Here is a 25631-nt window from a genome sequence, read left to right as displayed (position 1 = left end):
ATGAGAGGCAAGAGGCTGTGGGAAATTGGTTGATCCAGTTGGTGTCTTATCACTTGCGCAGTAATTATTCCTCCTCCGGGTAGCTGGAGCCTCACAGGTGGTTAGGCTCATTAGTATCTCTCATCCAAGGCTAGCAGGCATGCAAATTCAAAGCTATCAAATTTAAAAAAATACAAAAATAAATAAATAAATTATAAATAAATAAAATTAAAAAAAAAATATATCAAAAGCTATTCCACACCAGGCATGGAATCATCCCCATTAACAGCAGCCACCAGCAAATGGGATTGTCTTTCTACACCTCTGCATGGAAAGAGTCCCAGATGTGTCAGTCAAGCTGTCAAAGGCTATGGAATTCAAAGCAATAATTTATTTGCAGACCTTTGCTGACTACTTGAGGTTATTCTCAGGAATTGTCTTTTTTGGGGTCCCTGCATCTGAAGGAGCTCTGAATTAACTGGCAACTTTGGATGCTCAGTGGTGGATTCTTCTAGAGGTTTCTTGGACACAGAAGCTACATCCTTGGTTGCTATGGTTTTCTCATCAGCTTGTGCTTTTTAGTTAATTGGAAGCCCAAGACTGTGTATTGGGTGGAAACTGTACATGCTGGATGTTTTTATTGGGTTTGGAGGCACAGAGGGCAGGGCTCAGGACTGTCTCCAACTGCTGAGGAATTATGAGCATCTGTTCTTCTCCACTGGGGCGTCCATGTAACAGTGCTAAGCTTATAGTGACTTATATCTGCAATTATGGGTCCTGAGTACAGCTTCTCTGTAGGCAGTCTGTGGCACAGAAGCCTCCACCGTGGCTGCAGCCGATCGCTGATATTCTATTGGGACTGGGGTGTCATTTGGTCTGCTTTTGTATGAACTCCTGAGTCTGGTAGATGGTGATTGTTTCTGAGACTGATTTCCCTGCTTCCATCTGCTGAGGCTTCTATGTAGATGCACAGTCTAAGCACTTGGTGCCTGGCTTTAACTATGGGGGCTTATTAGTTCAGGCTTTCTGGCAGCTGTAGATCACTGGGGTTTTACCTGAGAATGTGATGGGAGTACATGTATGGAACCGGAGAACATCATGCTCAGTGAAATAAATCATACTCAAAAAATCAAGGGTCAAATATTTTCTTTCATATGGAGAAGCTAGAGCAAAATAAAAAATGGAGAAGGAGATCCCTTGGAAGTAGAAGGAATATCAGTGGAGTACAGGAAAGAGATAGGAAGAGAGGAAGGATGATTGGAAAAAGGGAAGAACTGTAGAATGAAGTTGATCAAATTGTGTTATGTATGTATATGAATATGCCACAGTGAATTCTTCCTTTATGTATATCTATAATCACCAATTAATCTCAGTGCAGTCAGAATGGCAATTATCAAGAACATACATAACAATGAATGTTCTTGAGTTGTGGGGGAAATGTTCACTCACACATTTCTGGTGGGACTGCAAATTGGTACAAAAACTATGGAAAGCAGTATGAAGATTCCCTGGAAAATATGGAATGGAACCATCATTTGACCTAGTTATCCCACTCCTCATTATATACTCAAAATCAGCATACTATAGTGACATAGCCACATTAATGTTTGTAGCAGCTCAATTCATAATAGCCAAGCTATGGAACCAAAGTAGGTGCCCTTCACCAGCTGAATGGATAAAGAAAGTGTCTCTCTCTCTCTCTCTCTCTCTCTCTCTCTCTCTCTCTTTCTCCACACACACACACACACACACATGCACACACCAAAATGGAATATTACTCACCCATAAAAAAGAATGAAAGAAATTATGGCATTTGCTGGTAAATGGATGGGACTGAAGACTATCATATTCAGTGAAATAAGCCATCCCCCAAAACCAAAAGCTGAATGTTCTCTCTGATATGTGAATTTTAACACATAATAAGAGTGGGGAGGGAAGAGTAGAAGTTCATTGTATTAGACAAAGGGGAATGAGGGAAGGGAGATAGAATGAAAATAAGCAGTGGAATTAATCCGACATAACTATCCTATATTTATATATAAATATATGACCAGTGAAACTCCACATTATGTTTAACCACAAGAATGGGATCCTAATTAGAATTAGTTATGCTTTATGTATGTATAATATGTCAAAATACACATAAGACTTACTCAGTTTTTAAAAAAAAATAATGAAACTCTTCAGAGATATGCATTACCCATTAAAATTTGAGGTTAGTGTTTCTAAATTTCTTAGAAAATCACTATTAACCACTTGGGACTTTCTATCTGCGATCTAATTTCCTATATTTGTCAGGTTTAGTATATCCACAAGTTAAGAATATACCCCATGTCAAAATAGTCTCCATCTGCAAAACTCTTTCAGGAAATGTGAAATATTTCAGTCATTTTCACACAATCTCTGCTCTCTAAGCTAACATTCTTCTGGGTAAAAATTTAAGACACTGACTAGCTTTTCATATGTTTTATTTGTAATGCCTAGCCTACAACTATTATACCTGTAGTGTCTCTCTCTCTCTCTCTCCCTCTCCCTCTCTTTCTCTCTCTCTCTATAATATTCATATTTAAGAAAGTTATTTCTTTCCCAAGTTTTCAGCTTCTGCATGGGCACTCCACCAGTGACTGGTGATGCAAAAAAACACACCTCACATACCTCAGAGGGTTGACCTGAGCAAGAAAAGTATCTGACTAAACTGAAACATCCATTTCCTTTCTGACTTTCAAAGGTAGCTGCTAATGGAAAATTCTTAGATAGTCCTCATTTTTTAATAACAAGTTGCCTGTGTCTCATTCTTTTGCCTTTTTCTATTCTCAGAGTGGGTCTATCCAACCCCTCATATTTAATACATGTGCTGACAGACTCTCAAATATTTAACTCTGCAAGACATCTCTCTGAAACTTCATGATCATATATCAAACTGACTACTTGAAATCTCTTCTGAAATGAGAAATAACATTCAAATTTCTCTTTTCCAAAACTAAATGCATGCTTTTCCCTAAAACTTATTTCACCTGCTACCATAGGACTTCACTTGGGATCTACAATTTTCCAGTTGCCCAGAAGTGAGACTATCCTTGACTACTTTCTTTCATATCACTAATTAACTAATACCTTGGAGAATACTGTTACCTCTAAATTCAAAATATATTCATTAACTAATGACCAGTGACTACCTTTATTGTCATTACTAAAAGTCTATTCCTGTTAGGGTTTCTGTAATATCTTCTTAACAAGTGTCCTGCTGCAGCTATACTTGTGTTTTTACATTTTTTCTCAGAGTAAAACTCAGAATTATTCTCTTAAAGTATGAGTATATGTTATATTGAGTATATCACTCCTATGACTCAAAATGTGCAACAAGTCCTCTTCAAACAAAAAGCCAAATTTCACATAATGGCCTAAAAACTCCTGTCATTACTTTCTCCTTTAACTCAGCTCTAAGTTATGCTGGACTCCTCAATCTTCCTGAACACTATAGGAAAGTTCTCTATGCATTTGTTATGACTACTTATTATTATATCCAGAGTGCTTGAACCTTTCTAATAGAACAGATAATAAGAATTCATTGTGTGTGTATGTGTGTGTGTGTGTGTGTGTGTGTGTGTTGCTGAGGAGTGAATCCAGGGCCTTAGATATGCTAACCAAGTCCTCTACACCAAACCTTATAAAGGCAGGGTCTCTCTCTCTCTCTCTCTCTCTCTCTCTCTCTCTCTCTCTCTCTCTCCATTTATGTGCCTGAGTATACGTATACATAGCTACATAAACATGTATGAAATAATAACATAGATTATATCATAAAATATTACTTTACCAAATATTTTCTTACTTCAAAAACTATAGACTGTACAGTTCTAGTGAGATTCCTAATGTGAAAATGGGAGACTATCATATTCTTCATTAAAATGCATTAGTTCCTTTCCTCAAGTGCAGGATAAAACCCAAAATTGAGCTTGGTTTACACAATTGTTCAAGTTCTCTTCTCTGATTACTTCCTCAACATTATCTCATTACTTTCCACAACCAGGTAATAAATGTATGAAGTACTCTTCTTTCTTCATGTTCACCAATGGGTCTGTTATCTCTAAGCCTTTGGAATCACTGCTTATTCTCTCTGCACCTCCTTCTGCTCCACTTGCTAGCTTCTCCTCACACTTTATATCCCATTTGGGGAGATACCATTTGGAGTTCCTCTCTATTCTGCAGATTAGATTTTTCTCCTATGCCCTGAAAGCATTCTGGGTATACCCTAAATTAGCACATGTGGCATTGTGCTGCTTAATTGACACTCACTCCTCCTGGGGTCTAAGCTCTTGATGCCTTTATCTCTTCTCTATCCCCATCCTTAATTAATATTCTCTGAAAAAATAAGTAAAAAATAGCATGCAAAAACAGAGAAGAAACAAAGTATGTTCAGAGTATGAACATGAGTCTACTAACATGTTTTTCCTCATCTTAATTGTACACATAATCATGTACTTGCACAAAAATGCTAAGGTGAGATAGTTCTTACGAACAGGACTGTCACCATGTTGAGGACCAACAGCTAATTTATGTTTCCACATTTTTATAAACAGAATGTTTTAAATAACTTCTCTGTCACTCAAGAAAATATTGATTTTACATGTTTAAATTATTTTTGTTATTTAAAATAAATATTCTTATTATGGTTATGCAAAGCATGTGAAAGAAAACAAATTATTTTAAATGTTTTTTGATATTTTACTTTGTGTGAACATTATTAAAACTTGAAGTTAAAAGTTTAACCGTTTAATCTTTGAATGCAACATTTATCTGCTCTTTTAAAATATTTTCAAAGACAACTCACTTATTATAGGGATTCTGTCTTGTGTTGATTCAGGCAAAACTATGTGTGAGTGCAAACATGCACTCTGGGGTCAAGACTCTCTGAATTCGAAACTGCTACTTATTAGCACCTTGGTCTTGGAGAATGTGTATACAATTCCTCTGTGTTAGTTCTTCACCCAGGAAATTGGAGTGATAACAATAACTTCTTTGTTGATTTGACATTAATATTGAATACATTCATGGAATGCGTACAGAACAAGCATAACATGATCTTGAGTATTATTAATGCTACCTACATTTCAATTAGATTTATAAAATATATCAGCTTTGGGCATGAACAGGGAAAACATAGTGAAGTATTAATCCCAAGTGCCTGCCTCAGAATGTCTTAAATAAATCAATGGTTTTAACAAATCTCTTTGCAATTTGATGAATACTTATTCTCATAAGAATTCTTGAATATACTTAAAAAGAACAAGGAAATAATGTCAGAGGAAATAAATTTATTCTTTTGCAACTAAGAGACTGTGACTGAATGCACTTCTGAACAATCCCTGAACAAGAAATTAACCAAACTGAGAATCTCCTTCAATTCCCAAAGTAAGAAGTCCATGAGGCACACAGCACAAAGTCATAGACCAAGGACTCTGACCTCACCAGGTGCCCATTTCCTGTATAGAAGAAGAGTTTGTAGCATTGTGCCCACTCTCTCTAGATAGAGGAATATCTAGAAGCTCAAGAGCTATGTATATGAGAAATTTCCTATTAATGAATTAAAAAATAAAAGAGGGTACTGTATTCATTATTTTTAATACTTTATCCATACCTAACTTAGAGTTTAAAATGAATGGACTTATATAGTCTGTGAAAAATCTTAGAAATCCTAGACTATTAAAAAGAATAAGTTTTCATCCTCTATAGAGTAAAGCATATCTATTGTATATTATTTTTCTAATTTTAGGATTAACACTAAGTTTTTGCTCCACTAAGGAGCAAACTCATTCTTCCACTAATTCTCTTTAGTACAATGAAAACCTCTAGTAACCCCTGAATGCAATATCTACCAAGGTTAAGGGTACTATTAGGGTATTTTGTTTTAGCTATTTGGATGTATAAGAAGTAGTTTTTCAATATTTCAGCATTGGTGAGGCAAAAATTGCATTTTCTGTATGATAGAACAAACACTTTATCTCCAGGAATATTGGTTCACAGCTTTCTTTTTCTTCACCATACCAAAAGAATTCTCTCTTGTCTGTGTTCTCAACTCCACTTGTATTATCACCATGCCATACCTCCATCTGACTGCTTTTTTCTGACTCTCAAAAAGTGTACTTTGTGTTAGGTAAGAGTTTGAAATGTTACATATTATTTTAATAAGGTGAAAAGCAAAAGAAATAAAGTGATTGATTTTTCCAGCTGAGAGGAAAGGAGGAAATGCTTAGCCACAATAGGAAATAAAATATGAAATACATTCCTAAATTGGAAAATGAAAAGACCATGTTTCTGCAAAACATCAATGAAAGCTTACAGTATTTAGCAAAACTTTGGGTTATCACAGTTGGTTTATTTTATTTTTATATCTTATGTGTTTTAATTTATTGTTATATTGTATGCAAAATAATATTTCATCTGATGTTTTATTGAATGAAACTTTATTATCATCAATGAGGCTCCACTTGGGTTTATTTATTTGTTTTAATCACATCACTCATTTTGTTGATAACATAACCAATTTGATATATTTGATGGGTACATTTGAATATCCTTATGAAACATGTAGTGATGGATTTATTTACTTGCTTATTTATTGGCTTTTTAGATATGCATGACAAAAAAATCTGTTGACATAATTATAATATATTGAATATGTTTTCTTCTAATTCAGTTCCCAGTTACCTTTCCTCCCCCTTCCCTCCCCTACACCCTTTGCTCTCTACTCTACTGATCTTTCTGCCATTTAGCCATAGTTCTTTTTATTTTTTAAAATTTCTTGTGAGTGTACACAATGGCAAGATTCACTGGTATATTCATATATGTACATAGGACAGTTATGTCCCATTTATTCCACTGTCTTTCCTATACCTATCACCCCCCTTCCCTTCATTCATCTGTGTCTAATCTACTGAAGTTTTTTTTATTCTTTTTACCTTTTTACTCACATCCCTGCCTTATTGTTGATCAGCTTCCACATATCAAAACATTCAATCTTTGGTTTGGGGGGATTGACTTATTTTAGTTATCATGACAGTCTCCAAATTCATCCATTTACTGACAAATGCCATAATGTGATATACATCATAACTAATAAAAATCATATAGATTCTTAATCTGTGGTAATGACTATTTCCCTTAATTGGGGTGCAGACTGGTACTTTGGAAGAGTAAAAACATTAGCAGAAAAAGAAGATAAAAATGAAAACATTTTATTATTATACTTTATTGAAAGTAACATTGAGTGAATATTGACTCCCTATATTATTTGCCCATATACACACTTTCAACGCTATGGATATTAGTTCCTTGTTGTTGTTTTTCTCCACCTTTTGGATTTCTATTATTACTTTTTTCATTTGCATCATTTATTTTTTTTTTCCTGAATCTTTTCCTTCAATTTATTTGCTCAGTTTGATCTGAACTAGATGCACTTCCTATTTTTCTGTTCATTTCTCTTTAGGTTTTGCATTTTTTACTATAGACATTTCATCATCTGAAATGTAATAGTTTACATTTGTGTTTTCTTTTTGCAGTACAGTAGAACAGTAGAACAGAGATGATTGAGTTTTGTCTTTTTTTTTTCTTTTTCTATGCCTTTTTAGAACAACTTTTTGTGTTCAAAAGTGTCTCTTTGGTCAGTACAGTAAAGTTTGACCTTATAGTAGACAACTTTGGTTGTAGGTAACGGAAGCATAGTTTGACCTCTCTTGTTTGTGTTCTTTTATACTTCATGAGAACATTTAAGTTTTTCCTTAGTTTCTTCATTTCCTTCACTTTTCTCTGGTATTTTTTTTATGTATTTGTGTGATTATATCTCAGAATCACTTTCTATCAGGCTGTTGCCTTCAGTCAAGCACAATGATAAACCCTTTCCTGAATACCAAGACACAGAAGTTTATGCACATTTTGACTTTTAGTCTTGAACTTTTTCCTTCAAGAGGTGAATTTTCCTCTTCTTTTGAATGTATTCTCCAAATACTCGTCCCTTGCCCTTTATAACAGTGTGTCTTAGTCTTTCATTTACATCCTTCCTTGTACTTATAGTTGAAGCTATCATTTCCCTTAGTATTATTGTTTAGATTTCTTTTAAAATAATATAAATTGCATAACTATAACATTTCATCAAAGCTTTTATCATATTTAATTAAGGATTTTTAAAAATAATTGATTTTGGATTAATACATTTCTCTAAATAATTTTCCTATCTTAGATAATGTAAAATAAAAGAAGAAATTTTAAAAAATTTACTCTGATAAAATGGAAGTTCTGATGGATTCTTTAAGGCTTTCATGAGAGAAAATGTTCCAAGTTATCATATGCTTCCTACCATAAACTATAGCTAATCTTGAGAGATTAGAGAGAGAAAATAGATCTTTTCTAGTAGGTGTCTTCCTTGGGCCTGTCCTCAACCTGTTTAGTCCAGTTTTGGCAAGAATCCTGTTTGATCAGATTAGGGAAAATCTTGTCATTCTCAATGTGTGATCAAATTCCTTACCCTATGCCCTTAATATCTGATAACCCTGGCCTCCTTCAACTAAGAATCCTTTAAATCCATTTAACAAGAAATTCTCTGCTCTTCATGTCTCCACTGATGCTCTTCCCTCTGCTTATTGGTTATTCAGAGTTGATCCTAAACTCTTCCCTATTATGTACCTATTATAATAGTCTTGAAAAAAGGCTTTCCTAAGCATTATAGTAAGTGTTAGAAAGACTTTTCTTCTGCTATCTTTTCCATTACTTTAAATTCAACATCTATTATAGTGCCTGGCATGTATAAAAGTACAAAGAGTATTTCCTGAAGAAACAAATAAATCCATTAGCATCCAAGGGCGTTAAAGTTTGAACATATATGTACATACAGAACATTTTGGGGAGATGTATATAGGTAAGAGAATACAACAAAGACATCAAGACCTCAGGATCTGGAGCCTGAGTGCAACAGTTTGACTCATGATAGTGGCACTAACCAGTTGTGTGATTTTTTGGATAAGTTATCAATCCCTTGAAGCCTCAGATTTCTCAGTGGTAAGATGAGGCTAATAGCAATAATTAAATCATGAAATTATTTAGGCAATAAAAAAGATATATGTGAATCCTTGAAAAATAATGGACAAAATATTAAGTCAATATAAATAATATAATGTCATTTTTATGTGCCTTGGCACTAGTTAAACCACTAAGTACATATTGCCTGCACTGAAGTTTCTATTCCATTTTTTTTTCACATTTTTTAAATTGGTCCATTGTAGTTGTGCATATTGATGGTATTTGTTGTTACATATTCATATGCACACACAATATAACAATATAATTTGTCCAAAATCACTCCCAGGATTTCCCCCCTCCCTCTACCTCTCCTCCCTCTTGGCCTCTTTCCGCTACTGATCTCCCTTTGATTTTTAGAGATCTACCCCAGACTTTGTTTTCCTTTTTTTGCTCTAGCTTCCTCATATGAGAGAAAACATCCAACTCTTAACTTTATTAGTTTGACTTATTTTGTTTAACATGATGATCTCTGGTTTTATCAATTTTCCTGAAAATGCCATAATTTTATTTTTCTTTATGGCTGAATAAAACTCCATTGTGTATATACACAATATTTTCTTTATTCATTTATGCCTTGATGAACTCCATCATTATCATTATATCTTTCCATTTGCAATTAAATTTTGTTGCAGTGAAGATTTCTATCTCAGATCTGTTATCTTGCTAATTTATATCTTTTTGCTTACATAGTAACCCAGATTAAGCCTAGAGGAACACAACAAACTTCTCATGATAGACATTGTTGTTATCATGGTTTTCTTACATGGTAGTTTTTTGATAAGTAGACCTTTAATGTGTTTTAATTAAGAGATAGTTGGTGCATATTTATTGTCTTAGTGAATAATAAAAAGAAAACCATTGTACCAGCTCAGCTTAGCTCTAATATTTTGATACCTCCCTGCATACCTTGCATTTATCAGTGCAATTAGAAATACTTCATGCCAGAAAACATGTGAGGAGGTCACAGCTTTTAAACAGGCTCTCTGTTCAAGTTTCAGAAATCTTTATTGACCAAGAAACTTGAAAAATAATTATTTCCACACCATTCACTAACTTAATTTTGGCATATCAAAATGAAAATATATATTTCTATACTTATTTTGATTACCACAGAAACATCTTCAAAGTCAGTGATTCAGGCTTTCATTTATTTATTTATTTACTTACTTATTTATTCTGGTAATGGGGATTGAACCTAGAGGCACCCTACTATTAAGCTACATATCCAGCAGTTTTATTCTGAGACAGGGTCTTGGGAATTTGGTGAGACTGGCCTGGAGCATGCAATCCTGCTGCCTCAAACTCACTAGTAGCTGGGGTTAGAGGAGTGCACCATTCCACCCACCTAAGCTTTTTTATTTAATTCTCTCTTTTCAAAGTTTAAATTTAAGAACAGGATTAAATTGCTTAGAAATGTTATTGAAGTTATAGTAAGGTATTTTTGATTGGAAGAGAAAATCATTTTATTAGTGATTTAGTTACACAATATTGTAGAATGAAAGACATCTTTTCAAATGGATACATTCTATATTTAATTAAAATAGCAAATTATTATAGCAATGAAAGTTATAGTTATGAGATTTAATTGAAGTGAAAGTATATAGTCTAGTGTAATTTTTAAAATTATGCTGTTTATATTTGATATTTTAAGAAAACGAATTTCACTTCATTGATTAATTGCATAATATACAAACTATATCTATGCAATCTACTATCTTTAAATCTCTATTTGATTTGAGGTAGCTAGCATCAATGGGTTAATTATGCCAAGGTACAAAAATGTTTTATAGTATTAACAGATTTTTAATTGCTAGTTTATAAGATAGCTTTACAGAGTTTTATTAAATTTCTAACCCTGAATGCAATTTGTTTTTACAGATGCTATACTTATTATATCTCAAAAGATGCAATGAATTGCTTATTATTGTTGGAAATGGAGTATAGCACAGAATATACATTTTAAATCAAAGTTATAAAAGTCTATTACACCTCTTAGATGAGGTTGTAGAATATTACAAGTCAAAGAGCATTCATTGAGAAAGTCACAAATTCCATTAGTTGTATGTTTCTGGAAAGAAATCAGCAAATTTCATTTAGCTATAGTTTCTGCATTAATAGAAAATTATTATTATCTTAGTTCACTTTGTGCTGCTCTAATAAAATATATCAGACAGGGCAATTTGTAAAGAACAAAAATTTACTTTCTTGGTTCTAGAGGCTGAGGAATTTAAGATCAAGTCACTAAAAAGAAGTTTGAATATTATTCTATATCCATTAATTAAAACAATATTTTGGCAATTATTGCTATAAAATTTGAAATCACTGTGCAGTCCTGAAATACTTTCTACATATTTTGTTTTACAATAATTGAAGTGATAGTACTTTCCTTAGAGCAAATCTATTTCTATGTCTAAATATTTCTGCAGTTCAAAAATGAGGATGGCATTTTTACTATTTTAGAACATAACAGTGAATATCATCAGTCATCAGTCACAAAGATCAAAAAGAAAAATATTTGAATATTAAAATAGTAAAAATGAATGCATCCTATTTATAGACAGTTCACAGTATTTCCCTAGGACATTATTGTTGTTAATAAAGTTGATGCTTTTTATTTTATTTTATTTTATTTTTTTTAATTGGTTGTTCAAAACATTACAAAGCTCGTGACATAGCATCTTTCATACATTTGACTCAAGTGGGTTATGAACTCCCATTTTAACCCCAAATACAAATTGCAGAATCACATCGGTTACACATTCACATTTTTCCATAATGGCATTTTAGTGACTGTTGTATTCTGCTACCTTTCCTATCCCCTACTATCACCCCTCCCCTCCCCTCCCCTCCCAACTTCTCTCTCTACCTCATCTGCTGTTGTTCAATTCTCTCCCTTGTTGCTCCCCCCTTTCCTCTCACAACCTTTTTTTTTTTTTAAGAGAGAGTGAGAGGGAGAGAGAGAGAGAATTTTAATATTTATTTTTTAGCTTTTCGGCGGACACAACATCTTTGTTTGTATGTGGTGCTGAGGATCGAACCCGGGCCACACACATGCCAGGTGAGTGAGCTACCGCTTGAGCCACATCCCCAGCCCCTCACAACCTTTTATATGTAATTTTGTGTAACATTGAGGGTCTCCTACCATTTCCATATGATTTCCCTTCTCTCTCCCTTTCTCTCCCCCCACTCGTCTCTGTTTAATGTTAATCTTTTCCTCATGCTATTCCTCCCTGTTCTGTTCTTAGTTGCTCTCTTTATATCAAGGAAGACATTTGGCATTTGTTTTTTAAGGATTGGCTACCTTCGCTTAGCATAATCTGCTCTAATGCCATCTATTTCCCTGCAAATTCTATGATTTTGTCATTTTTTAGTGCTGCATAATACTCCATTGTGTATAAATGCCACATTTTTTTATCCATTCATCTATTGAAGTGCATCTAGGTTTGTTCCACAGTCTAGCTATTGTGAATTGTGCTGCTATGATCATTGATGTGGCAGTATCCCTATAGTAGGCTCTTTTAAGATCCTCAGGGAATAGTCAGAGAAGGGCAATAGCTGGGTCGAATGGTGGATACATTCCCAGCTTTCCCAGGAATCTCCATACTGCTTTCCAAATTGGCTGCACCAATTTGCAGTCCCACCAGCAATGTACAAGTGTACCCTTTTCCCCACATCTTCCCCAGCACTTATTGTTGTTTGACTTCATAATGGCTGCCAATCTTACTGGAGTGACATGGTATCTTAGGGTGGTTTTGATTTGCATTTCTCTGACTGCTAGAGATGGTGAGCATTTTTTCATGTACTTATTGATTGATTGTATGTCCTCCTCTGAGAAGTGTCTGTTCAGGTCCTTGGCCCATTTGTTGATTGGGTTATTTGTTATCTTATTGTTTAATTTTTTGAGTTCTTTGTATATTCTGGATATTAGGGCTCTACCTGAAGTGTGAGGGGTAAAAATTTGTTCCCAAGATGTAGGCTCTCTATTTACCTCTATTATTGTTTCTCTTGCTGAGAAAAAACTTTTAGTTTAAGTAAGTCCCATTTGTTTATTCTTGTTATTAACTCTTGGGCTATGGGCGTCCTATTAAGGAATTTGGAGCCCGAACCCACAGTATGTAGGTCATAGCCAAATTTTTCTTCTATCAGACGCAGTGTCTCTGATTTGATATCTAGCTCCTTGATCCATTTTGAGTTAACTTTCGTGCATGGCGAGAGAAAGGGATTCAGTTTCATTTTGTTGCATATGGATTTCCAGTTTTCCCAGCACCATTTGTTGAAGATGCTATCCTTCCTCCATTGCATGCTTTTAGCCCCTTTATCAAATATAAGAAAGTTGTAATTCTGTGGATTGGTCTCTGTGTCCTGTATTCTGTACCATTGGTCCACCTGCTTGTTTTGGTACCAGTACCATGCTGTTTTGTTACTATTGCTCTGTAGTACAGTTTGAAATCTGGTCTCGCTATACCTCCAGATTCACACTTCCTGCTTAGAATTTCTTTTGCTATTCTGGGTCTTTTGTTTTTCCATATGAATTTCATGATTGCTTTATCTATTTCTACAAGAAATGCTGTTGGAATTTTGATTGGCATCGCATTAAACCTGTAGAGAACTTTGGGTAATATCGCCATTTTGATGATGTTAGTTCTGCCTATCCATGAACAGGGTACATTTTTCCATCTTCTAAGATCTTCTTCTATCTCTCTCTTTAGGGTTCTGTAGTTTTCATTGTATAAATCTTTCACCTCTTTTGTTAGGTTGATTCCCAAGTATCTTATTTTCTTTGAGGATATTGTGAATGGAGTGGTTTTTCTCATTTCCATTTCAGAAGTTTTGTTGCTGATATACAGGAATGCCTTTGATTTCTGCATGTTGATTTTATATCCTGCCACTTTGCTGAATTCATTTATTAACTCTAGCAGTTTCTTTGTACACCCTTTTGGGTCTGTTAAACATACTATCATGTCATCCGCAAATAGTGATAATTTAAGTTCTTCTTTTCCTATTTTTATGCCTTTAATTTCTTTTGTCTGTCTAATTGCTCTGGCTAGTATTTCAAGAACTAAATTGAATAGAAGTGGTGAGAGAGGGCATCCCTGTCTTGTTCCAGATTTTAGAGGGAATACCTTCATTTTTTCTCCATTTAGGATGATGCTAGCCTGAGGTTTAGCATATATAGCTTTTACAATGTTGAGGTAATTTCCTGTTATCCCTAGTTTTTCTAGTGTTTTGAACATAAAGGGATGCTGTACTTTGTCGAATGCTTTTTCTGCATCTATCGAGATGGTCATATGGTTCTTATCTTTAAGTCTATTGATGTGGTGAATAGCATTTATTGATTTCCGTATATTCAACCAGCCTTGCATCCCAGGGATGAATCCTACTTGATCATGGTGCACAATTTTTTTTGATATGCTTTTGTATTGGATTTGCCAGGATTTTATTGAGAATTTTTGCATCCAAGTTCATTAGAGATATTGGTCTGTAGTTTTCTTTCTTTGAAGTGTCTTTGTCTGGTTTCGGGATCAGGGTGATGTTGGCCTCATAGAATGAATTTGGAAGAGCTCCTTCTTTCTCTATTTCTTGAAATAGCTTGAAAAGTATTGGTATTAATTCTTCTTTGAAGGTTTTGTAAAACTCCGGTGTATACCCATCCGGTCCAGGGCTTTTCTTGGTTGGTAGTCTTTTGATGGCTTCTTCTATTTCTTCCTTTGTTATTGGTCTGTTTAAATTGTGTGTGTCTTCCTGACTCAATCTGGCAGATCGTATGACTTAAGAAATTTATCGATATCTTCACTATCTTCTATTTTATTGGAATATAGGGTTTCAAAATACTTTCTAGTTATCTTCTGTATTTCTGTAGTGTTTGTTGTGATATTGCCTTTTTCATCCCGTATGTTAGTAATTTGAGTTCTTTCTCTTCTTCTCTTCATTAGCATGTCTAAGGGCCTGTCGATCTTATTTATTTTTTCAAAGAACCAACTTTTAGTTTTATCAATTTTTTCAATGTTTTTTTTTGTTTCAATTTCGTTGATTTCTGCGCTGATTTTAATTATTTCTTGTATTCTACTACATTTGCTGTTGTTTTGCTCTTCCTTTTCTGGGGTTTGAGTTGTAGTGTGATTTCATTTATTTGTTGTTTTTTTTCTTTTTTTGAGGAAAGAACTCCAGGAAATGAATTTCACTCTTAAAACTGCTTTCATTGTGTCCCATAGATTCTGGTATGTTGTGTCTGTATTGTCATTTATCTCTAAGAATTTTTTTATCTCCTCCTTTATGTCTTCTGTAACCCAATGATCATTCAGTAACATATTGTTCATTTTCCATGTGATGTAGGATTTTTCCTTCCTTCTTTTATCATTGATTTCCAGTTTCATTCCATTATGATCAGATATGGTGCATGGCATTATCTCCACACCTTTATATTTACTAAGAGTTGCCCTATGGCATAATATATGGTCTATCTTTGAGTAGGATCCATGCGCTGCTGAGAAGAACGTGTATCCACTTGATGATGGTTGATATATTCTATATATGTCGGTTAAGTCTAGGTTATTGATTATGCTATTGAGTTCTATAGTTTCTTTATTCAGCTTTTGTCTAGAGGATCTGTCTAATGACGAGAGCGGTGTGTTGAAGTCACCCATAATTATTGTGTTGTGGTCTATTTGACTCTTGAACTTGAGGAGAGTTTGTTTTATGAACGTTCAACACCATTGTTTGGTGCATACAAATTGATAATTGTTATGTCTTGTTGGTGGATGGTTCCTTTTAACAGTATATAGTGTCCTTCTTTATCCCTTTTGATTAACTTAGGTTTGAAGTTGATTTTATTCGATATGAGTATGGCCACTCCTGCTTGCTTCCAAGGGCCATGTGAGTGGTATGATTTTTCCCAACCTTCACCTTCAGCCTGTGTATGTCTTTTCCTATCACATGAGTCTCCTGAAGGCTTCATATTGTTGGATTTGTTTTTTTGATCCAGGTTACTAGCCTATGTCTCTTGATTGGTGAATTTAGGCCATTAACATTTAAGGTTACAATTGAAATATGGTTTGTACTTCCAGTCATGTTTATTTATTTATTTATTTTAGTTTGGCTAGTTTTTACTCTTTGGTTATTTTCCTCCCCCTTTACTGAGATACCTCCCGCCGTTAGTTTTGGGCACTATTTTTCAATTCCTCTTCTTGTAGTATTTTGCTCCAAATGCTTTGCAGTGCTGGTTTTCTGGCTGCGAATTCTTTTAGCTTTTGTTTATCATGAAAGATTTTAATTTCATTGTCAAATCAGAAGCTTAATTTTGCTGGATACAGTATTCTTGGTTGGAATCCATTATTTTTCAGCGTTTGAAATACATTGTTCCAGAATCTTCTCGCTTTCAAAGTCTGTGATGAAAAATCAATTGTTAACCTTATTGGTTTACCCCTGAATGTAATCTGCCTCCTTTCTCTCGTAGCTTTTAATATTCTCTCCTTGTTCTGTATGTTGGCTATCTTCATAATTATATGTCTTGGAGTTGGTCTATTACGGTTTTGAATGTTTGGGGTCCTATAGGCTTCCAGGATTTGGCAATCCATTCCATCTTTCATCTCTGGGAAGTTTTCTAGAATTATTTCATTTAATAGGTTGTCCATTCCTTTGGTTTGAACCTCTATGCCTTCTTCTATCCCAATGACTCTCAAATGTGGTTTTTTATGGCATCCCATATCTCTTGAATAGATTGCTCGTGAGATTTAAGCATCTTTTCTGTGTTGACTATATTCTTTTCAAGTTGATAAACTTTGTCTTCATTTTCTGATGTTCTGACTTCTAATTGAGAATATTACAAATAGACAAGATCAAGTAGAAGCATCAGAAACATGGTTTATAGTTTCCTGCATTTCTAGGATTACTGTTTGATTCTTTTTTAAGATCTCTATCTCCTGGTAAAGCTCGTTATTTTCCATTTGAATTTGTTTGTTTAATTTGTTTTCAAAATATACTTTCATTGCTTGCACTTGCTGTCTCATGTCTTCTGTAATATTCCGTTCCATCTGAGTTAGGTATGCCTTGAGTTCTTTCCCTATCCATGTTTCTGATGCTTCTAGGTCCTCCTGTAGATTTAAGTTGTCCTGCATTGTTTGTACTCCTTTTTTCCCTTGTTTTTTCATGATGTTCATGTTACTTTCCATCTGTGTTTGATTGCTGTGTTTCTGCTCTCTCGTATAAATTTGTTTTGGTTTGGTATATCTCTGTTGTCTCTCCTTTGTGGTGGTAGACTATGTCTGCTAAAGTGGATTCCGCTGGGAAGGAGTTCCGACGGCCGAACTCCGGTGATGTCACCTTTCTGCTATGGCAGGCCGCAGTTCTCCTTGCTGGGGTGTCCGAAGGGAAGGGTGGGATTGGTCTGTCTCTGGTTGGTTTCAGCTCCTGGTTAGCTACTTCATGAAGGCCTGGTTATAGACCTCTTCCTAGAGTCTCTGCGCCGTACCTACTGGGCCACACCTCAGGGTCTAGCTGTGTTATCGCCAGCGTGTGGGCGGTCTCCAGCCGCCCAGTCGCGGGGGCTGCAGGTGGTCGCCTGCGGGAGGGCGGTCGGTCGCCAGCAGGCAGGCGGTCTGTAGCCGCCCAGTCGTGCAGGTAGCGGGCATGTGGTCGCCAGCGGGCAGGCGGTCTGCAGCTGCCCAGTCAGTCAGGCAGCCGGCGGGCGGTCACCAGCAGGAGGGTGGTCTCCAGCCGCCCAGTCGCGCGGGCAGCAAGCGGGCAATTGGTCGCCTGCGGATGGACAGACTCCAGCCGCCCAGTCGCGTGGGCAGCGGGCGGGCAATCTCTAGCCGCCCAGTCGCAAGGGCCTGGCCTCTCGTCCCCTGGCTTCTCCTGCTAGCCCTGGTTTCTCCTGCTAGCCCGGCCTTCCCCTGTGTGATGCCTCTCAGCAGTTCAAACTGTCCTCTGGGCCTACAGTTTGCTGGGTGTGGAGGGTGGCTATTGGGAACCCCAGAACCCTATTGTTTTGATTTTTTCTGCTTGCCCCTCCCCCAGCGCTGGCTAGACAGGTTTCGTTTTCGCTGCTGATGGGAGGGGGAGTTGAAGGTCAGGTGTATCTACCTTTCCCCATGTCTCTATGCAGGCTCGTTCTGATAATCCCTCCCCTGGAAAGCCTGGGAGAGATTTTATGAGAATTCCCTGCTGTATGGGAGATGGGCTGAGTAACACACACCTGTTTTATTGTTGCAATCTGTCGGAGAGTGGTGGTGGTGACATCAGCTCTCCAAGATGGTGGCTGCTGGCTTCCTTGGTGGACTTTCCATTGTGGGAGATAGAACTGGACAGCTTCCTTCCCCGTCTCAAATCCCGAACTCAGCCCGAAGCTCAGTGAGGGCACAGCTGGCAGGATTCCACAGAATCCATAGCAGTGTTTCTTTCTGCTTGCTGTTCGCTTCTCGGCGGCGCCCTGCCATCTGTAGCCCCAGGGTGGGCTGCGCGACGGGCGGCGGATCAGTCAGCCTGGAACTCCGGTCGCACAGTTGGTTCATGTTAGAGATTCAATAACCAGTCCTTGGTGCTGGAAATCCTTCCTCTAGGTTTCAGTGCACCCCTATTTTGCTGTAAATTCCTAACAAGATAGCTTTTTGTCGCTCTAACTCATTATTCACCTGCGCAGTGGCGCGGTACACGGGGTGTGATGCACTCTATTAGAGGCCATCTTGGAGTCCCGTCGCTTTTTTTTTTTTAAACAAAGATTTGTTTTAGGTTCTAGATTTTCTTATACTAAAATATATGGTACTTAAATGTTTAATATACTCCTTTTTTTAAGATCACATTTGTTTTTATTAAAGTAACTCAGTTTCTGCTATAATTGTGCCAGTTATAGAAAGTAAATGTTTAAATTATAAAGTCATTCACACATCCTTCAGAAATGTCATGTATAAGCATCTCTCAGTACATTTGACCTAGCAGTTTCTAAAAAGAGCTGTACAAATCCTAGAAATGTAGTATTTACATTAACATTGCATGCAATGCTAAAAAAAAAATGTATTGCTATTAAACCCATGAATCATTTATTCCTATTCTTCTCATTTGCATTTTCTAACTTGTTCTTTGTTAGGGGTCTCAAGAATATTTAGACAATGCCTTAAATAATTCTTAAGGAGAATGCAGTCTAGGCCCAATGGGCATTTGAAATACTTGATTCTTCTGCAATTATACCTGCATTCACAGTGCCATAATTTTGACTAGGTGGTAGTTACGTATTTTTGTTTTTCCATAGTATTAATGAGTATTTGAATTAGTTGAATTATTTCAGAATATGAGTACTCAAGTCTAAAATGGTGATGCAATAAGCAGACATGCACACCTATAATCCCAGGGGTTTGGGAAGCAGAAGGAGGAGTATCTCCAGTTCAAAACCAGCCTTAGTAACTTATCCATGCCCTTAGCAACTCAGTGAGACTCTGTCTCTAAATAAAATAAAAAAAAAAGGGTTTGGGAAGTGGCTCAGTGGTTAAGCACCACTGGGTATAGTCCCCAGTACCAAATAAAACAGTAAAGCAAAATAAAATGTATTGAAAATGTAAATTGATGATTTTAATCACAATATTTTGCTATTAAGTTACTTATGCATAATCTTTGCATTAGGATTATTATTAAATTCTACAAATAAAATTCTCTCAGTCTTTTAAGTTGTTGACATAATTCCAAAACCACTGTCAAAGATTAGATTATATATCTACACATTTGAAACATATTATGAGATGTTTAAATTATGATAAGGTAAAAAATGTATAAACATTCAAAGTTTAAGGCAATATAGAAAGTGATATAAAAGCACTTGTCATACCTTTTTTATGACAAAATCTGTGAAAATACAGAATCACATAGCACACCTTCAGTTATGATATAAATCCTGAAAGCTGACATAGGGTTGTATCAGAAAAAAAAAAAAATCCTTGAAACCCATATAATGGTTTTAAACATATAAATCTATAGGTGCTACAGTTAGTCCCATGCATAAAAGCAGCTGTTGCTTGACAAATAATTATATTCTAAATTATAAGTCATATGTATTTTTTTTTTATATTTTTCCATACATTGATTGGTTTTTGCAAAATTCCCTCTTTAAAATAAAAACCTTCTTTCATAATAGACCAGAATTATAGTATTTATAACTCATCCAAAACAAGAATTGTTAATTTTATTTTCTCTTTTACTTTTGAAAGCTATACAGTCTTTAAAAAACTGCTCAAGATACTCAGAAAACTTCAGAAAAAAAGAATGATATTTTAAGGGGAAATCAACTTTATTATCTGGATAGATCTCTCATTATAGGTTCAAACAAATTTTCATTGTGTACATATCTTAATATAGAATGACATATAGGTTTGTAATTTTAAAAAATATTTTGAACAGTTTGGTTTTAGGAATATAAGTAGAACACCTTCTCAATTCAATTAAATCAAATTGTCTTAGAAATTAATCCTATGAGCTGTTTAGGTCCAGGTATGTCGCGACCCCTCGCCGGCAAGGGAAAACACGACACAGGATTCTTCTTTCAGCAGTTTATTCAGGCCTTGATTCATGTATCATCTTCTAGTGACCCGCCCCGCACACACTCAAGCACAGCCTAATAAAGCTCTCCGCATCCCAATCCCAAGCCGCCACGTGGACCTTTCTCATAGGGTGGTAAGGGACTGCACGCCAACTCTCCATATAAGGAGTTGTTTATTACAGGCTACAGTGGAAGCCGGCGCCATCTTCTAATGGCGGCCAAGGTTTATTACTACGGCTCACCACACAGGTAACTTTATATTTATTCTTAGAATAAAACTAAAGGTGAAATCAAGCTGAAATAAAACATTTTAATAACTACTGCTTGTTGCTCTGTGTTATTTGTTCCTCAGCCCTAAAATACCCAACCTCTGTAATTCTTCCTTTTGAAATCTCATTCATGTCTCATGACTCTCCTACTAGCATCTTCCTTTAGAAAGCCCTTTCCATCCAGTATTCAGGAAGTTGATTTTCCATCCTTTAGGCCATCATTTCACTTTGTACTTCTGTTTATCAGTCATTTATTTAAACATTGCTACTCCTTGAATTGTAACTGTTGATAAAACCATCTCCTTTATACTACTATTCATTTGGTAAGAATAAGATTTAGTATAATAATCTATATACATTATGATATACATTTATTATTTATAATGGTCAAAATTATAATACTAATCAATTTTAATATTTAGGAATATTCATAATATTAATATACTATTGGAATGTATCACAATATTCAACAATATTAATACATTCATGTTCTATTGCTACTGTAATAAATTACTTCAAACTGGTACTACAAAAGATACAAATTTATCATTTTAGAGATATATAAGTAATGAGTCGAACAACTGACCTAAAAAATAAGGTTGTCCTAAGAGCTCTATTTCTTTCTTGAGCCTCTAGGGGAGAATCTGTTTCATGGCTTCTCCCAGTGTTTTAGTCATCTTTTTTGCCGCTGTGACCCAAAGACTTGAGAAGAACAATGAGAGAAGAAAAAGTCGATTTGGAGGCTCACAGTTTCAGAGGTGTCAGACCACAACAGCTGGCTCTACTCCTTGGGGCCCAAGATGAGACATCATGGTGGAAGTGTGTGGATTAAAAAAAGCAGCAGGGAGCATGGCTCCAACAAGGAGAGAGAGAGAGAGAGAGAGAGAGAGAGAGAGAGAGAGAGAGAGAGAGAGAGAGAAAGAGAGAGATATCTCCCCTCACTGATACAATTAAATGCCAAGGTTTGTCCTCATAAACTCACCTCCTCCAGCCACAACTTACCTGCCTGCAGTCACCACTCAGTTAATTCCTATCAGGGGATTAACACACTGATTAAATGTAGGCTCTGATAACCAAATCATTTGCTTCTAAATTTTCCTGCATTATTTCACACTTGAGTTTTTTTGGGGGGGAGACCTATTATCTAAACCATAAAACCTAGTTTTCTCCCAACTTCTTGAAACTATGGTCCTTTCTTTCATTTTCACACCCTACAATGTGGCATCTTGACCACAGTTCTTTCATAGTTACTTTTTCTCTGACTACAGCCAGGAAAGGTCCTCTTTTTTTCTTTTTACTTTCTTTCTTTCTTTTCTTTTCTTTTTTAAAAAATAATTCATGTAATTAGATTGAACCCACACAACTAATTCAGAATAATTATTCTTTGTCAATGTTCTTAAACTTAAACACATCTTCCATGCAAAGTAATATAGTCACAGGTTCAAGGATTAGACTGTAGATATCTTTGGGAGGTTGGTATTTTGCCTATCACAATTAGATTTATTCACAGTATATCAATTGATCTAAAAAGCAGTGAAAATGAAAACACAAGTAAAACCAAAATATGATATTTTTAAAAGACCAAAGGAAGAAATTCATTAAAAATGTTTCAGGGCTCTGGGTTTCAGTTTTATTAAGATATGGATATAATAATAATGAATAAATAGACTTTTTTCATGAAGACTTTAGTTTAAATGGACACTATGAATGTGAACCATAAATGAAATAAGTGCATATTTTGATTATAAAAATTGAAAAATGCCATGAAGAAATACACAGCTGTTTTAGGATGTGAAGACTGATGTATCTAAAGGAAGGGTCTTTGATAAAGTCTTTATAAGAAATTATTTTTTTTTAATTTTTAAAATTTGTTTTAATTAGTTATACATGACAGTGGAATGCATTTATGCACTTTGATATATCATAATAGATGGGATATAATTTCACATTTTTCTGAGTTACATGTTGCAGAATCATATTGGTCATGTAGTCACATATATACATACAATAATAATGTCTGTTTCATTCTACTGTCTTTTCTGTCCCCACATTCCTCCCCTTTCCTCCCATCACTTCCCTCTACCTAATCTCAGGTAATGCTATTCTGTTCTAGAAAATTTGCCTTGTTGTGAATTAGCATCTGCTTATTAGAGAAAACATCCTGCCTTTGGTTTTGTGGGATTGGCTTATTTTGCTTAGCATAATATTCTCCAACTCCAACCATTTACTGGAAAATGCCATAATTTTTCTCTTCTTTAAAGCTGAGGGATATTCCATTGAGTATACATACCACATTTTCTTTATCTATTCATTTATTGAGGGACACCTAGGTTGGTTTCGTAGTCTAGTTATTGTGAATTGAGCTACTATAAAACATTGATCTAGCTGAATCACTATAGTATGATAATTTTAAGTCCTTTTGGTATAAACCAAGGAGTGGGATAGCTGGGTCAAATGGTGGCTTTATTCCCAATATTCTGAGGAATCTCTATACTGCTTTCCATAGTGGTTGCACCAATTTACATTCCCACCGGCAATGTAATGAGGCTATTCACCACATCCTCACCGCTGTTTATTGTTGCCTTTATTCTTGATGATTGCTATTCTAACAGAAGTGAGATGAAATCTTAGAGTAGTTTTTATTTGCATTTCTCTAATTACTGGAGATGTTGAACATTTTTCATATATTTGTTGATCAATTGTATTTCTTCTTTGGTGAAGTGTCTGTTCAGTTGCTTAGTCCATTTATTGATTGGATTATCTGTTTTTTTTTTTTTTTGTGTGTGTGTGTGTTAAGTTTTTTTGAGTTCTTTATATATACTAGAGATTAATGTTTTATTGGATGTGAATGTGGTAAAGATTTTCTCCCAGTCTGTAGGCTCTCTCCTCACTTTATTAATTATTTCTTTTTCTGAGAAGAAGCTTTTTAATATGAATCTGTCCCATTTATTATTTCTTGAGTTTACTTCTTGCATTTTAGGGGTCTTGTTAAGGAAGTCAGATGCTAGGCTGATGCAGTGAAGATTTGGGCCTACTTTTTCTTCTATTAAGTACAAGGTCTCTTGTTCTAGTGCTTAAGTCTGTGATCCACTTTGCGTTGGTTTTTGTGCAGGGTGAGAGATAGACAAGGATGGTCTTTCTTTAGTGTTCTGTAGTTTTCACTATAGAGGTCTTTTACCTCTTTTGTTAGATTGATTCCCTGTTTTTTTGTTTGTTTGTTTTGTTTGAGGCTATTGTGAATAGAGTAGTTTTCATAATTTCTCTTTCAGTGTATTCATCACTGATGTATAGGAATGTGTTTGATTTATGGGTGTTGATTTTATATCCTGCTACTTTGCTGAATTCATTTATTAATTCTAGAAGTTTTCTCGTGGAATTTTTTGGATCTTCTAAATACAGAATCATGGCATCAACAAATAGTGATAATTTGAGTTCTTCCTTACCTATTTGTATTCCTTTAATTTCTTTCTTTTGTCTAATTGCTCTGGCTAGTGTTTCAAGGATGATGTTGAATAGAAATGATGAAAGAGGATATCCTTGTCTTGTTCCAGTTTTTAATGGGAATGCTTTCAATTCTTCTCCATTTAGAATGATGCTGGCCCTAGGTTTAGAATATATAACTTTTACAATGTTGAGGTATATTCCTACTATCCCTAGATTTTCTAATGTTTTAAACATGAAGGTGTGCTGTATTTTGTCAAGTGTTTTTTCTGCATGTATTTAGATGATCATATGATTTTTGTTTTACAGTCTATTAATATGATGAATTATATTTATTATTTCTGTATGTTGAACCAACCCTGCTGTCCTGGGATGAATCCCACTTGATTGTGGTGCACTATCAATTTTTAATGTTTTTGTACATGATTTGCCAGAATATTATTGAGAACTTTTGTGTCTATTTTCCTCAGGGATATTGGTCTGAAGTTTTCTTTCCTTGAGGTGTCTTTGTCTGGTTTTGGTATCAGGGTGATATTAGCCTCAAAGAATGAATTTGGAAGGGTTCCTCCTTTTCTATTTCATGGAATACTTTGAAGAGTATTGGTGTTGTTTCTTCTTTGAAAGTCTTGTAGAACTTGGCTCAGAATCCATCTGGTCCTGGGCTTTTCTTAATTGGTAGGCTTTTGATGGCATTTGCCATTTCATTACTTGAAATTGATCTGTATAAGTAATAATGTATGACCTCCTCATTCAGTTTGGGTAGTTCATATGCCTCTATAAATTTGTTGATGTCTTTGATATTTTCTATTTTGTTAGAATATAAATTTTCAAAAAGTTTCTATTTATTTTATATAATTCAGACATGTCTGTTGTGATATTTCCTTCTTCATCTTGTATTTTAGCAATTTAAGTTTTCTCTCTTTTTTTCTTTTTTAGCATGGCCAGGGTTTATTTATTTTATTTTTTTTCTCAAAGAGCCAACTTTTTGTTTTATGAATTTTAATAAATTGAAATTTAAAGAGAAAATTTAATTGATACAGATGAGGATTGAGAAAATCTGGAAAAAGTATTCTTCAAAGTATTAGGATCCCAGTAAGGTTTTTAAAAGTAAGAGGAGGAGGAGGAAGAGGAGAGAGAACATGTTTGAGGAAGCAAAAAAGTAAAAGTGTGCCTGGAACATTGTGAACTAGGAGAAAATGCCATTTTTTTTGACTTTATGGACATTCCGGAATAGAGTTGGAAATACTCTTTAGCAAAGGTTAATATATTAAACCCTGGGACTTAGTGTAGAGGAGCAAATGTAGAAGTTATGATGAGACAATAAACCGGTAAATGTCACATCCATAAAGCAA

Source organism: Marmota monax, unplaced genomic scaffold (assembly GCF_021218885.2).
Source record: "Marmota monax isolate L192 unplaced genomic scaffold, Marmota_monax_Labrador192_F-V1.1 WCK01_AAM20220418_F8-fsc00002, whole genome shotgun sequence".
NCBI lineage: Eukaryota > Metazoa > Chordata > Mammalia > Rodentia > Sciuridae > Marmota > Marmota monax.
Note: the sequence above shows the minus strand (reverse complement) of the source record.